Source organism: Lissotriton vulgaris, chromosome 11, assembly GCF_964263255.1.
Source record: "Lissotriton vulgaris chromosome 11, aLisVul1.2, whole genome shotgun sequence".
Lineage (NCBI taxonomy): Eukaryota > Metazoa > Chordata > Amphibia > Caudata > Salamandridae > Lissotriton > Lissotriton vulgaris.
In genome coordinates, this window is record NC_141699.1 from 534,666,245 (window position 1) to 534,681,812 (window position 15,568).

Below are 15,568 nucleotides of genomic sequence, written 5' to 3' on the forward strand. Positions count from 1 at the left end.
AAAACGGTGGCAGAGGTACAAGAATACAGAATATACTAAAGACAATCCTTCTCGACTATAAGCGTCCCATATATAGAGTTGAGGGAGGAAGGTTAAAATAGCTTCCCTCCATGGGAAACTAAGGCAATTGCTCTAAAATAAGACACCTCATTCTAGCCTCAAACACACCAATTTCCTCTGATGACATATTGCTAGCACAAGTATCTAAAGTAGGATTGTCAGCCTTGCAGACAGTCAACATCTTTGATAAGCTATCATGATGCCCGTAGCTTCAACCATATCGCTTCAGACTTGACAAATAATATTCATGCAGAAGACCACACTAAAAGGTGCTGAGAGCCGTCCGATGCTATGAGCTTCATTAAGGAAAAGCAAAATGATAAATTGAGAGTTTGACTTACCATGTAAATTGGTAAATCAAGCCGAAAGCTGCTGAACTTTTTTTTTTGGGTTGTCAGCAACTCCGAGAAAGTTTCTTCTGCAGCACTCCCTCTGCTGGAAATTCAATTTATTCTGCAAATGGGAAAGTCCACTGTTAGTCTATTAATAGAACTTGAATATTTCCAAAGTAATACAACACAACAACAAACACATTTTGATAAAGAGTTAATAATCAGTACTATGGCGGCTGTAATATTGTAAAATCCCACAGCTCAAAAAGAATTCAAATCTCAATTGTTTTTCAACCTATCATACATCTCCCAATCCTAAGACTCATTTGCTACCGCTCTCTTCACAACTCTACTACCTATATTAGAATGTAAATACAAAAAGACCTCATTGCTAGCCAAGTGACAGCATAATCTGCTCACTTGAATTGTTTTAGGCTATGGTACGCCTATAACTATTAAGTGATCCGATACGTTTATGGAGGAAGGTTTATGCTGCAGTTACTGGTAATGATAAAAACTATGAACAACAGATTCTACCATCTTCATTCTTGCACATCCCTATCAGTTAACATATAGAGAACCTGAGAATATTATTATCACCCATACCTTGAACAAATAAATACATCTCAAATTATGCCTGTGTATCTTCCATTCCCCCATCATTGCCTTCAGCTGGGAGTCTTGATTAGCCTGCTACCCATTTCAGTAACATGATGAATGTATCCTATTTTTCCCTCAAGTCAGATGACATCCTGCTTAGCTTTATGATGTCAGGGCACATCTTGATGAGTAGCCATGGATGACAATCACACAGAACAATGAGGCATTAGCAATTCTGCACTAGGTAACTACATGTAATTATGACTGCAAGGCAGTTGGAATGTGTAATGGGAAAGGACTCTGCAACATTGAAGGCATTGAGCTCCCCTTTTGAAAACGGTGGCAGAGGTACAAGAATACAGAATATACTAAAGACAATCCTTCTCGACTATAAGCGTCCCATATATAGAGTTGAGGGAGGAAGGTTAAAATAGCTTCCCTCCATGGGAAACTAAGGCAATTGCTCTAAAATAAGACACCTCATTCTAGCCTCAAACACACCAATTTCCTCTGATGAAATATTGCTAGCACAAGTATCTAAAGTAGGATTGTCAGCCTTGCAGACAGTCTACATCTTTGATAAGCTATCATGATGCCCGTAGCTTCAACCATATCGCTTCAGTCTTGACAACTATTATTCATGCAGAAGACCACACTAAAAGGTGCTGAGAGCCGTCATATGCTATGAACTTCATTAAGGAAAAGCAAAATGATAAATTGAGAGTTTGACTTACCATGTAAATTGGTAAATCAAGCCGAAAGCTGCTGAACTTTTTTTTTTGGGTTGTCAGCAACTCCGAGAAAGTTTCTTCTGCAGCACTCCCTTTGCTGGTCATTCAATATATTCTGCAAATGGGAAAGTCCACTGTTAGTCTATTAATAGAACTTGAATATTTCCAAAGTAATACAACACAACAACAAACACATTTTGATAAAGAGTTAATAATCAGTACTATGGCGGCTGTAATATTGTAAAATCCCACAGCTCAAAAAGAATTCAAATTCCAATTGTTTTTCAACCTATCATACATCTCCCAATCATAAGACTCATTTGCTACCGCTCTCTACACAACTCTACTACCTACATTAGAATGTAAATACAAAAAGACCTCATTGCTAGCCAAGTGACAGCATAATCTTCTCACTTGAATTGTTTTAGGCTATGGTACGCCTATAACTATTAAGTGATCCGATATGTTTATGGAGGAAGGTTTATGCTGCAGTTACTGGTAATGATAAAAACTATGAACAACAGATTCTACCATCTTCATTCTTGCACATCCCTATCAGTTAACATATAGAGAACCTGAGAATATTATTATCACCCATACCTTGAACAAATAAATACATCTCAAATAATGCCTGTGTATCTTCCATTCCCCCATCATTGCCTTCAGCTGGGAGTCTTGATTAGCCTGCTACCCATTTCAGTAACATGATGAATGTATCCTATTTTTCCCTCAAGTAAGATGACATCCTGCTGTAGCTTTATGATGTCAGGGCACATCTTGATGAGTAGCCATGGATGACAATCACACAGAACAATGAGACATTAGCAATTCCGCACTAGGTAACTATATGTAATTATGACTGCAAGGCAAGTGGAATGTGTAATGGGATGGACTCATCAACATTGAAAGCATTGAGCTCCCCTTTTGAAAAGGGTGGCAGAGGTACAAGAATACAGAATATACTAAAACAATCCTTCTCGACTATAAGCGTCCCATATATAGAGTTGAGGGAGGAAGGTTAAAATAGCTTCCCTCCATGGGAAACTAAGGCAATTGCTCTAAAATAAGACACCTCATTCTAGCCTCAAACACACCAATTTCCTCTGATGACATATTGCTAGCACAAGTATCTAAAGTAGGATTGTCAGCCTTGCAGACAGTCAACATCTTTGATAAGCTATCATGATGCCCGTAGCTTCAACCATATCGCTTCAGACTTGACAAATAATATTCATGCAGAAGACCACACTAAAAGGTGCTGAGAGCCGTCCGATGCTATGAGCTTCATTAAGGAAAAGCAAAATGATAAATTGAGAGTTTGACTTACCATGTAAATTGGTAAATCAAGCCGAAAGCTGCTGAACTTTTTTTTTTGGGTTGTCAGCAACTCCGAAAAAGTTTCTTCTGCAGCACTCCCTCTGCTGGTCATTCAATATATTCTGCAAATGGGAAAGTCCACTGTTAGTCTATTAATAGAACTTGAATATTTCCAAAGTGATACAACACAACAACAAACACATTTTGATAAAGAGGTAATAATCAGTACTATGGCGGCTGTAATATTGTAAAATCCCACAGCTCAAAAAGAATTCAAATCTCAATTGTTTTTCAACCTATCATACATCTCCCAATCCTAAGACTCATTTGCTACCGCTATCTACACAACTCTACTACCTATATTAGAATGTAAATACAAAAAGACCTCATTGCTAGCCAAGTGACAGCATAATCTGCTCACTTGAATTGTTTTAGGCTATGGTACGCCTATAACTATTAAGTGATCCGATACGTTTATGGAGGAAGGTTTATGCTGCAGTTACTGGTAATGATAAAAACTATGAACAACAGATTCTACCATCTTCATTCTTGCACATCCCGATCAGTTAACATATAGAGAACCTGAGAATATTATTATCACCCATACCTTGAACAAATAAATACATCTCAAATAATGCCTGTGTATCTTCCATTCCCCCATCATTGCCTTCAGCTGGGAGTCTTGATTACCCTGCTACCCATTTCAGTAACATGATGAATGTATCCTATTTTTCCCTCAAGTAAGATGACATCCTGCTGTAGCTTTATGATGTCAGGGCACATCTTGATGAGTAGCCATGGATGACAATCACACAGAACAATGAGGCATTAGCAATTCCGCACTAGGTAACTATATGTAATTATGACTGCAAGGCAAGTGGAATGTGTAATGGGAAAGGACTCTGCAACATTGAAAGCATTGAGCTCCCCTTTTGAAAAGGGTGGCAGAGGTACAAGAATACAGAATATACTAAAACAATCCTTCTCGACTATAAGCGTCCCATATATAGAGTTGAGGGAGGAAGGTTAAAATAGCTTCCCTCCATGGGAAACTAAGGCAATTGCTCTAAAATAAGACACCTCATTCTAGCCTCAAACACACCAATTTCCTCTGATGACATATTGCTAGCACAAGTATCTAAAGTAGGATTGTCAGCCTTGCAGACAGTCAACATCTTTGATAAGCTATCATGATGCCCGTAGCTTCAACCATATCGCTTCAGACTTGACAAATAATATTCATGCAGAAGACCACACTAAAAGGTGCTGAGAGCCGTCCGATGCTATGAGCTTCATTAAGGAAAAGCAAAATGATAAATTGAGAGTTTGACTTACCATGTAAATTGGTAAATCAAGCCGAAAGCTGCTGAACTTTTTTTTTTGGGTTGTCAGCAACTCCGAGAAAGTTTCTTCTGCAGCACTCCCTTTGCTGGTCATTCAATATATTCTGCAAATGGGAAAGTCCACTGTTAGTCTAATAATAGAACTTGAATATTTCCAAAGTAATACAACACAACAACAAACACATTTTGATAAAGAGTTAATAATCAGTACTATGGCGGCTGTAATATTGTAAAATCCCACAGCTCAAAAAGAATTCAAATTCCAATTGTTTTTCAACCTATCATACATCTCCCAATCATAAGACTCATTTGCTACCGCTCTCTACACAACTCTACTACCTATATTAGAATGTAAATACAAAAAGACCTCATTGCTAGCCAAGTGACAGCATAATCTGCTCACTTGAATTGTTTTAGGCTATGGTACGCCTATAACTATTAAGTGATCCGATACGTTTATGGAGGAAGGTTTATGCTGCAGTTACTGGTAATGATAAAAACTATGAACAACAGATTCTACCATCTTCATTCTTGCACATCCCGATCAGTTAACATATAGAGAACCTGAGAATATTATTATCACCCATACCTTGAACAAATAAATACATCTCAAATAATGCCTGTGTATCTTCCATTCCCCCATCATTGCCTTCAGCTGGGAGTCTTGATTAGCCTGCTACCCATTTCAGTAACATGATGAATGTATCCTATTTTTCCCTCAAGTAAGATGACATCCTGCTGTAGCTTTATGATGTCAGGGCACATCTTGATGAGTAGCCATGGATGACAATCACACAGAACAATGAGGCATTAGCAATTCCGCACTAGGTAACTATATGTAATTATGACTGCAAGGCAAGTGGAATGTGTAATGGGAAAGGATTCTGCAACATTGAAAGCATTGAGCTCCCCTTTTGAAAAGGGTGGCTGAGGTACAAGAATACAGAATATACTAAAACAATCCTTCTCGACTATAAGCGTCCCATATATAGAGTTGAGGGAGGAAGGTTAAAATAGCTTCCCTCCATGGGAAACTAAGGCAATTGCTCTAAAATAAGACACCTCATTCTAGCCTCAAACACACCAATTTCCTCTGATGACATATTGCTAGCACAAGGATCTAAAGTAGGATTGTCAGCCTTGCAGACAGTCAACATCTTTGATAAGCTATCATGATGCCCGTAGCTTCAACCATATCGCTTCAGACTTGACAAATAATATTCATGCAGAAGACCACACTAAAAGGTGCTGAGAGCCGTCCGATGCTATGAGCTTCATTAAGGAAAAGCAAAATGATAAATTGAGAGTTTGACTTACCATGTAAATTGGTAAATCAAGCCGAAAGCTGCTGAACTTTTTTTTTTGGGTTGTCAGCAACTCCGAGAAAGTTTCTTCTGCAGCACTCCCTCTGCTGGTCATTCATTATATTCTGCAAATGGGAAAGTCCACTGTTAGTCTATTAATAGAACTTGAATATTTCCAAAGTGATACAACACAACAACAAACACATTTTGATAAAGAGTTAATAATCAGTACTATGGCGGCTGTAATATTGTAAAATCCCACAGCTCAAAAAGAATTCAAATCTCAATTGTTTTTCAACCTATCATACATCTCCCAATCCTAAGAATCATTTGCTACCGCTATCTACACAACTCTACTACCTATATTAGAATGTAAATACAAAAAGACCTCATTGCTAGCCAAGTGACAGCATAATCTGCTCACTTGAATTGTTTTAGGCTATGGTACGCCTATAACTATTAAGTGATCCGATACGTTTATGGAGGAAGGTTTATGCTGCAGTTACTGGTAATGATAAAAACTATGAACAACAGATTCTACCATCTTCATTCTTGCACATCCCTATCAGTTAACATATAGAGAACCTGAGAATATTATTATCACCCATACCTTGAACAAATAAATACATCTCAAATAATGCCTGTGTATCTTCCATTCCCCATCATTGCCTTCAGCTGGGAGTCTTGATTAGCCTGCTACCCATTTCAGTAACATGATGAATGTATCCTATTCTTCCCTCAAGTCAGATGACATCCTGCTGTAGCTTTATGATGTCAGGGCACATCTTGATGAGTAGCCATGGATGACAATCACACAGAACAATGAGGCATTAGCAATTCCGTACTAGGTAACTATATGTAATTATGACTGCAAGGCAAGTGGAATGTGTAATGGGAAAGGACTCTGCAACATTGAAAGCATTGAGCTCCCCTTTTGAAAAGGGTGGCAGAGGTACAAGAATACAGAATATACTAAAGACAATCCTTCTCGACTATAAGCGTCCCATATATAGAGTTGAGGGAGGACGGTTAAAATAGCTTCCCTCCATGGGAAACTAAGGCAATTGCTCTAAAATAAGACACCTCATTCTAGCCTCAAACACACCAATTTCCTCTGATGAAATATTGCTAGCACAAGTATCTAAAGTAGGATTGTCAGCCTTGCAGACAGTCAACATCTTTGATAAGCTATCATGATGCCCGTAGCTTCAACCATATCGCTTCAGACTTGACAAATAATATTCATGCAGAAGACCACACTAAAAGGTGCTGAGAGCCGTCCGATGCTATGAGCTTCATTAAGGAAAAGCAAAATGATAAATTGAGAGTTTGACTTACCATGTAAATTGGTAAATCAAGCCGAAAGCTGCTGAACTTTTTTTTCTGGGTTGTCAGCAACTCCGAGAAAGTTTCTTCTGCAGCACTCCCTCTGCTGGTCATTCAATATATTCTGCAAATGGGAAAGTCCACTGTTAGTCTATTAATAGAACTTGAATATTTCCAAAGTGATACAACACAACAACAAACACATTTTGATAAAGAGGTAATAATCAGTACTATGGCGGCTGTAATATTGTAAAATCCCACAGCTCAAAAAGAATTCAAATCTCAATTGTTTTTCAACCTATCATACATCTCCCAATCCTAAGACTCATTTGCTACCGCTATCTACACAACTCTACTACCTATATTAGAATGTAAATACAAAAAGACCTCATTGCTAGCCAAGTGACAGCATAATCTGCTCACTTGAATTGTTTTAGGCTATGGTACGCCTATAACTATTAAGTGATCCGATACGTTTATGGAGGAAGGTTTATGCTGCAGTTACTGGTAATGATAAAAACTATGAACAACAGATTCTACCATCTTCATTCTTGCACATCCCGATCAGTTAACATATAGAGAACCTGAGAATATTATTATCACCCATACCTTGAACAAATAAATACATCTCAAATAATGCCTGTGTATCTTCCATTCCCCCATCATTGCCTTCAGCTGGGAGTCTTGATTACCCTGCTACCCATTTCAGTAACATGATGAATGTATCCTATTTTTCCCTCAAGTAAGATGACATCCTGCTGTAGCTTTATGATGTCAGGGCACATCTTGATGAGTAGCCATGGATGACAATCACACAGAACAATGAGGCATTAGCAATTCCGCACTAGGTAACTATATGTAATTATGACTGCAAGGCAAGTGGAATGTGTAATGGGAAAGGACTCTGCAACATTGAAAGCATTGAGCTCCCCTTTTGAAAAGGGTGGCAGAGGTACAAGAATACAGAATATACTAAAACAATCCTTCTCGACTATAAGCGTCCCATATATAGAGTTGAGGGAGGAAGGTTAAAATAGCTTCCCTCCATGGGAAACTAAGGCAATTGCTCTAAAATAAGACACCTCATTCTAGCCTCAAACACACCAATTTCCTCTGATGACATATTGCTAGCACAAGTATCTAAAGTAGGATTGTCAGCCTTGCAGACAGTCAACATCTTTGATAAGCTATCATGATGCCCGTAGCTTCAACCATATCGCTTCAGACTTGACAAATAATATTCATGCAGAAGACCACACTAAAAGGTGCTGAGAGCCGTCCGATGCTATGAGCTTCATTAAGGAAAAGCAAAATGATAAATTGAGAGTTTGACTTACCATGTAAATTGGTAAATCAAGCCGAAAGCTGCTGAACTTTTTTTTTTGGGTTGTCAGCAACTCCGAGAAAGTTTCTTCTGCAGCACTCCCTTTGCTGGTCATTCAATATATTCTGCAAATGGGAAAGTCCACTGTTAGTCTAATAATAGAACTTGAATATTTCCAAAGTAATACAACACAACAACAAACACATTTTGATAAAGAGTTAATAATCAGTACTATGGCGGCTGTAATATTGTAAAATCCCACAGCTCAAAAAGAATTCAAATTCCAATTGTTTTTCAACCTATCATACATCTCCCAATCATAAGACTCATTTGCTACCGCTCTCTACACAACTCTACTACCTATATTAGAATGTAAATACAAAAAGACCTCATTGCTAGCCAAGTGACAGCATAATCTGCTCACTTGAATTGTTTTAGGCTATGGTACGCCTATAACTATTAAGTGATCCGATACGTTTATGGAGGAAGGTTTATGCTGCAGTTACTGGTAATGATAAAAACTATGAACAACAGATTCTACCATCTTCATTCTTGCACATCCCGATCAGTTAACATATAGAGAACCTGAGAATATTATTATCACCCATACCTTGAACAAATAAATACATCTCAAATAATGCCTGTGTATCTTCCATTCCCCCATCATTGCCTTCAGCTGGGAGTCTTGATTAGCCTGCTACCCATTTCAGTAACATGATGAATGTATCCTATTTTTCCCTCAAGTAAGATGACATCCTGCTGTAGCTTTATGATGTCAGGGCACATCTTGATGAGTAGCCATGGATGACAATCACACAGAACAATGAGGCATTAGCAATTCCGCACTAGGTAACTATATGTAATTATGACTGCAAGGCAAGTGGAATGTGTAATGGGAAAGGATTCTGCAACATTGAAAGCATTGAGCTCCCCTTTTGAAAAGGGTGGCTGAGGTACAAGAATAAAGAATATACTAAAACAATCCTTCTCGACTATAAGCGTCCCATATATAGAGTTGAGGGAGGAAGGTTAAAATAGCTTCCCTCCATGGGAAACTAAGGCAATTGCTCTAAAATAAGACACCTCATTCTAGCCTCAAACACACCAATTTCCTCTGATGACATATTGCTAGCACAAGGATCTAAAGTAGGATTGTCAGCCTTGCAGACAGTCAACATCTTTGATAAGCTATCATGATGCCCGTAGCTTCAACCATATCGCTTCAGACTTGACAAATAATATTCATGCAGAAGACCACACTAAAAGGTGCTGAGAGCCGTCCGATGCTATGAGCTTCATTAAGGAAAAGCAAAATGATAAATTGAGAGTTTGACTTACCATGTAAATTGGTAAATCAAGCCGAAAGCTGCTGAACTTTTTTTTTTGGGTTGTCAGCAACTCCGAGAAAGTTTCTTCTGCAGCACTCCCTCTGCTGGTCATTCATTATATTCTGCAAATGGGAAAGTCCACTGTTAGTCTATTAATAGAACTTGAATATTTCCAAAGTGATACAACACAACAACAAACACATTTTGATAAAGAGTTAATAATCAGTACTATGGCGGCTGTAATATTGTAAAATCCCACAGCTCAAAAAGAATTCAAATCTCAATTGTTTTTCAACCTATCATACATCTCCCAATCCTAAGAATCATTTGCTACCGCTATCTACACAACTCTACTACCTATATTAGAATGTAAATACAAAAAGACCTCATTGCTAGCCAAGTGACAGCATAATCTGCTCACTTGAATTGTTTTAGGCTATGGTACGCCTATAACTATTAAGTGATCCGATACGTTTATGGAGGAAGGTTTATGCTGCAGTTACTGGTAATGATAAAAACTATGAACAACAGATTCTACCATCTTCATTCTTGCACATCCCTATCAGTTAACATATAGAGAACCTGAGAATATTATTATCACCCATACCTTGAACAAATAAATACATCTCAAATAATGCCTGTGTATCTTCCATTCCCCATCATTGCCTTCAGCTGGGAGTCTTGATTAGCCTGCTACCCATTTCAGTAACATGATGAATGTATCCTATTCTTCCCTCAAGTCAGATGACATCCTGCTGTAGCTTTATGATGTCAGGGCACATCTTGATGAGTAGCCATGGATGACAATCACACAGAACAATGAGGCATTAGCAATTCCGTACTAGGTAACTATATGTAATTATGACTGCAAGGCAAGTGGAATGTGTAATGGGAAAGGACTCTGCAACATTGAAAGCATTGAGCTCCCCTTTTGAAAAGGGTGGCAGAGGTACAAGAATACAGAATATACTAAAGACAATCCTTCTCGACTATAAGCGTCCCATATATAGAGTTGAGGGAGGACGGTTAAAATAGCTTCCCTCCATGGGAAACTAAGGCAATTGCTCTAAAATAAGACACCTCATTCTAGCCTCAAACACACCAATTTCCTCTGATGAAATATTGCTAGCACAAGTATCTAAAGTAGGATTGTCAGCCTTGCAGACAGTCAACATCTTTGATAAGCTATCATGATGCCCGTAGCTTCAACCATATCGCTTCAGACTTGACAAATAATATTCATGCAGAAGACCACACTAAAAGGTGCTGAGAGCCGTCCGATGCTATGAGCTTCATTAAGGAAAAGCAAAATGATAAATTGAGAGTTTGACTTACCATGTAAATTGGTAAATCAAGCCGAAAGCTGCTGAACTTTTTTTTCTGGGTTGTCAGCAACTCCGAGAAACTTTCTTCTGCAGCACTCCCTCTGCTGGTCATTCAATATATTCTGCAAATGGGAAAGTCCACTGTTAGTCTATTAATAGAACTTGAATATTTCCAAAGTGATACAACACAACAACAAACACATTTTGATAAAGAGGTAATAATCAGTACTATGGCGGCTGTAATATCGTAAAATCCCACAGCTCAAAAAGAATTCAAATCTCAATTGTTTTTCAACCTATCATACATCTCCCAATCCTAAGACTCATTTGCTACCGCTATCTACACAACTCTACTACCTATATTAGAATGTAAATACAAAAAGACCTCATTGCTAGCCAAGTGACAGCATAATCTGCTCACTTGAATTGTTTTAGGCTATGGTACGCCTATAACTATTAAGTGACCCGATACGTTTATGGAGGAAGGTTTATGCTGCAGTTACTGGTAATGATAAAAACTATGAACAACAGATTCTACCATCTTCATTCTTGCACATCCCGATCAGTTAACATATAGAGAACCTGAGAATATTATTATCACCCATACCTTGAACAAATAAATACATCTCAAATAATGCCTGTGTATCTTCCATTCCCCCATCATTGCCTTCAGCTGGGAGTCTTGATTACCCTGCTACCCATTTCAGTAACATGATGAATGTATCCTATTTTTCCCTCAAGTAAGATGACATCCTGCTGTAGCTTTATGATGTCAGGGCACATCTTGATGAGTAGCCATGGATGACAATCACACAGAACAATGAGGCATTAGCAAGTCCGCACTAGATAACTATATGTAATTATGACTGCAAGGCAAGTGGAATGTGTAATGGGAAAGGACTCTGCAACATTGAAAGCATTGAGCTCCCCTTTTGAAAAGGGTGGCAGAGGTACAAGAATACAGAATATACTAAAACAATCCTTCTCGACTATAAGCGTCCCATATATAGAGTTGAGGGAGGAAGGTTAAAATAGCTTCCCTCCATGGGAAACTAAGGCAATTGCTCTAAAATAAGACACCTCATTCTAGCCTCAAACACACCAATTTCCTCTGATGACATATTGCTAGCACAAGTATCTAAAGTAGGATTGTCAGCCTTGCAGACAGTCAACATCTTTGATAAGCTATCATGATGCCCGTAGCTTCAACCATATCGCTTCAGACTTGACAAATAATATTCATGCAGAAGACCACACTAAAAGGTGCTGAGAGCCGTCCGATGCTATGAGCTTCATTAAGGAAAAGCAAAATGATAAATTGAGAGTTTGACTTACCATGTAAATTGGTAAATCAAGCCGAAAGCTGCTGAACTTTTTTTTTTGGGTTGTCAGCAACTCCGAGAAAGTTTCTTCTGCAGCACTCCCTTTGCTGGTCATTCAATATATTCTGCAAATGGGAAAGTCCACTGTTAGTCTAATAATAGAACTTGAATATTTCCGAAGTAATACAACACAACAACAAACACATTTTGATAAAGAGTTAATAATCAGTACTATGGCGGCTGTAATATTGTAAAATCCCACAGCTCAAAAAGAATTCAAATTCCAATTGTTTTTCAACCTATCATACATCTCCCAATCATAAGACTCATTTGCTACCGCTCTCTACACAACTCTACTACCTACATTAGAATGTAAATACAAAAAGACCTCATTGCTAGCCAAGTGACAGCATAATCTGCTCACTTGAATTGTTTTAGGCTATGGTACGCCTATAACTATTAAGTGATCCGATATGTTTATGGAGGAAGGTTTATGCTGCAGTTACTGGTAATGATAAAAACTATGAACAACAGATTCTACCATCTTCATTCTTGCACATCCCTATCAGTTAACATATAGAGAACCTGAGAATATTATTATCACCCATACCTTGAACAAATAAATACATCTCAAATAATGCCTGTGTATCTTCCATTCCCCCATCATTGCCTTCAGCTGGGAGTCTTGATTAGCCTGCTACCCATTTCAGTAACATGATGAATGTATCCTATTTTTCCCTCAAGTAAGATGACATCCTGCTGTAGCTTTATGATGTCAGGGCACATCTTGATGAGTAGCCATGGATGACAATCACACAGAACAATGAGACATTAGCAATTCCGCACTAGGTAACTATATGTAATTATGACTGCAAGGCAAGTGGAATGTGTAATGGGATGGACTCTGCAACATTGAAAGCATTGAGCTCCCCTTTTGAAAAGGGTGGCAGAGGTACAAGAATACAGAATATACTAAAACAATCCTTCTCGACTATAAGCGTCCCATATATAGAGTTGAGGGAGGAAGGTTAAAATAGCTTCCCTCCATGGGAAACTAAGGCAATTGCTCTAAAATAAGACACCTCATTCTAGCCTCAAACACACCAATTTCCTCTGATGACATATTGCTAGCACAAGTATCTAAAGTAGGATTGTCAGCCTTGCAGACAGTCAACATCTTTGATAAGCTATCATGATGCCCGTAGCTTCAACCATATCGCTTCAGACTTGACAAATAATATTCATGCAGAAGACCACACTAAAAGGTGCTGAGAGCCGTCCGATGCTATGAGCTTCATTAAGGAAAAGCAAAATGATAAATTGAGAGTTTGACTTACCATGTAAATTGGTAAATCAAGCCGAAAGCTGCTGAACTTTTTTTTTTGGGTTGTCAGCAACTCCGAAAAAGTTTCTTCTGCAGCACTCCCTCTGCTGGTCATTCAATATATTCTGCAAATGGGAAAGTCCACTGTTAGTCTATTAATAGAACTTGAATATTTCCAAAGTGATACAACACAACAACAAACACATTTTGATAAAGAGGTAATAATCAGTACTATGGCGGCTGTAATATTGTAAAATCCCACAGCTCAAAAAGAATTCAAATCTGAATTGTTTTTCAACCTATCATACATCTCCCAATCCTAAGACTCATTTGCTACCGCTATCTACACAACTCTACTACCTATATTAGAATGTAAATACAAAAAGACCTCATTGCTAGCCAAGTGACAGCATAATCTGCTCACTTGAATTGTTTTAGGCTATGGTACGCCTATAACTATTAAGTGATCCGATACGTTTATGGAGGAAGGTTTATGCTGCAGTTACTGGTAATGATAAAAACTATGAACAACAGATTCTACCATCTTCATTCTTGCACATCCCGATCAGTTAACATATAGAGAACCTGAGAATATTATTATCACCCATACCTTGAACAAATAAATACATCTCAAATAATGCCTGTGTATCTTCCATTCCCCCATCATTGCCTTCAGCTGGGAGTCTTGATTACCCTGCTACCCATTTCAGTAACATGATGAATGTATCCTATTTTTCCCTCAAGTAAGATGACATCCTGCTGTAGCTTTATGATGTCAGGGCACATCTTGATGAGTAGCCATGGATGACAATCACACAGAACAATGAGGCATTAGCAATTCCGCACTAGGTAACTATATGTAATTATGACTGCAAGGCAAGTGGAATGTGTAATGGGAAAGGACTCTGCAACATTGAAAGCATTGAGCTCCCCTTTTGAAAAGGGTGGCAGAGGTACAAGAATACAGAATATACTAAAACAATCCTTCTCGACTATAAGCGTCCCATATATAGAGTTGAGGGAGGAAGGTTAAAATAGCTTCCCTCCATGGGAAACTAAGGCAATTGCTCTAAAATAAGACACCTCATTCTAGCCTCAAACACACCAATTTCCTCTGATGACATATTGCTAGCACAAGTATCTAAAGTAGGATTGTCAGCCTTGCAGACAGTCAACATCTTTGATAAGCTATCATGATGCCCGTAGCTTCAACCATATCGCTTCAGACTTGACAAATAATATTCATGCAGAAGACCACACTAAAAGGTGCTGAGAGCCGTCCGATGCTATGAGCTTCATTAAGGAAAAGCAAAATGATAAATTGAGAGTTTGACTTACCATGTAAATTGGTAAATCAAGCCGAAAGCTGCTGAACTTTTTTTTTTGGGTTGTCAGCAACTCCGAGAAAGTTTCTTCTGCAGCACTCCCTTTGCTGGTCATTCAATATATTCTGCAAATGGGAAAGTCCACTGTTAGTCTAATAATAGAACTTGAATATTTCCAAAGTAATACAACACAACAACAAACACATTTTGATAAAGAGTTAATAATCAGTACTATGGCGGCTGTAATATTGTAAAATCCCACAGCTCAAAAAGAATTCAAATTCCAATTGTTTTTCAACCTATCATACATCTCCCAATCATAAGACTCATTTGCTACCGCTCTCTACACAACTCTACTACCTATATTAGAATGTAAATACAAAAAGACCTCATTGCTAGCCAAGTGACAGCATAATCTGCTCACTTGAATTGTTTTAGGCTATGGTACGCCTATAACTATTAAGTGATCCGATACGTTTATGGAGGAAGGTTTATGCTGCAGTTACTGGTAATGATAAAAACTATGAACAACAGATTCTACCATCTTCATTCTTGCACATCCCGATCAGTTAACATATAGAGAACCTGAGAATATTATTATCACCCA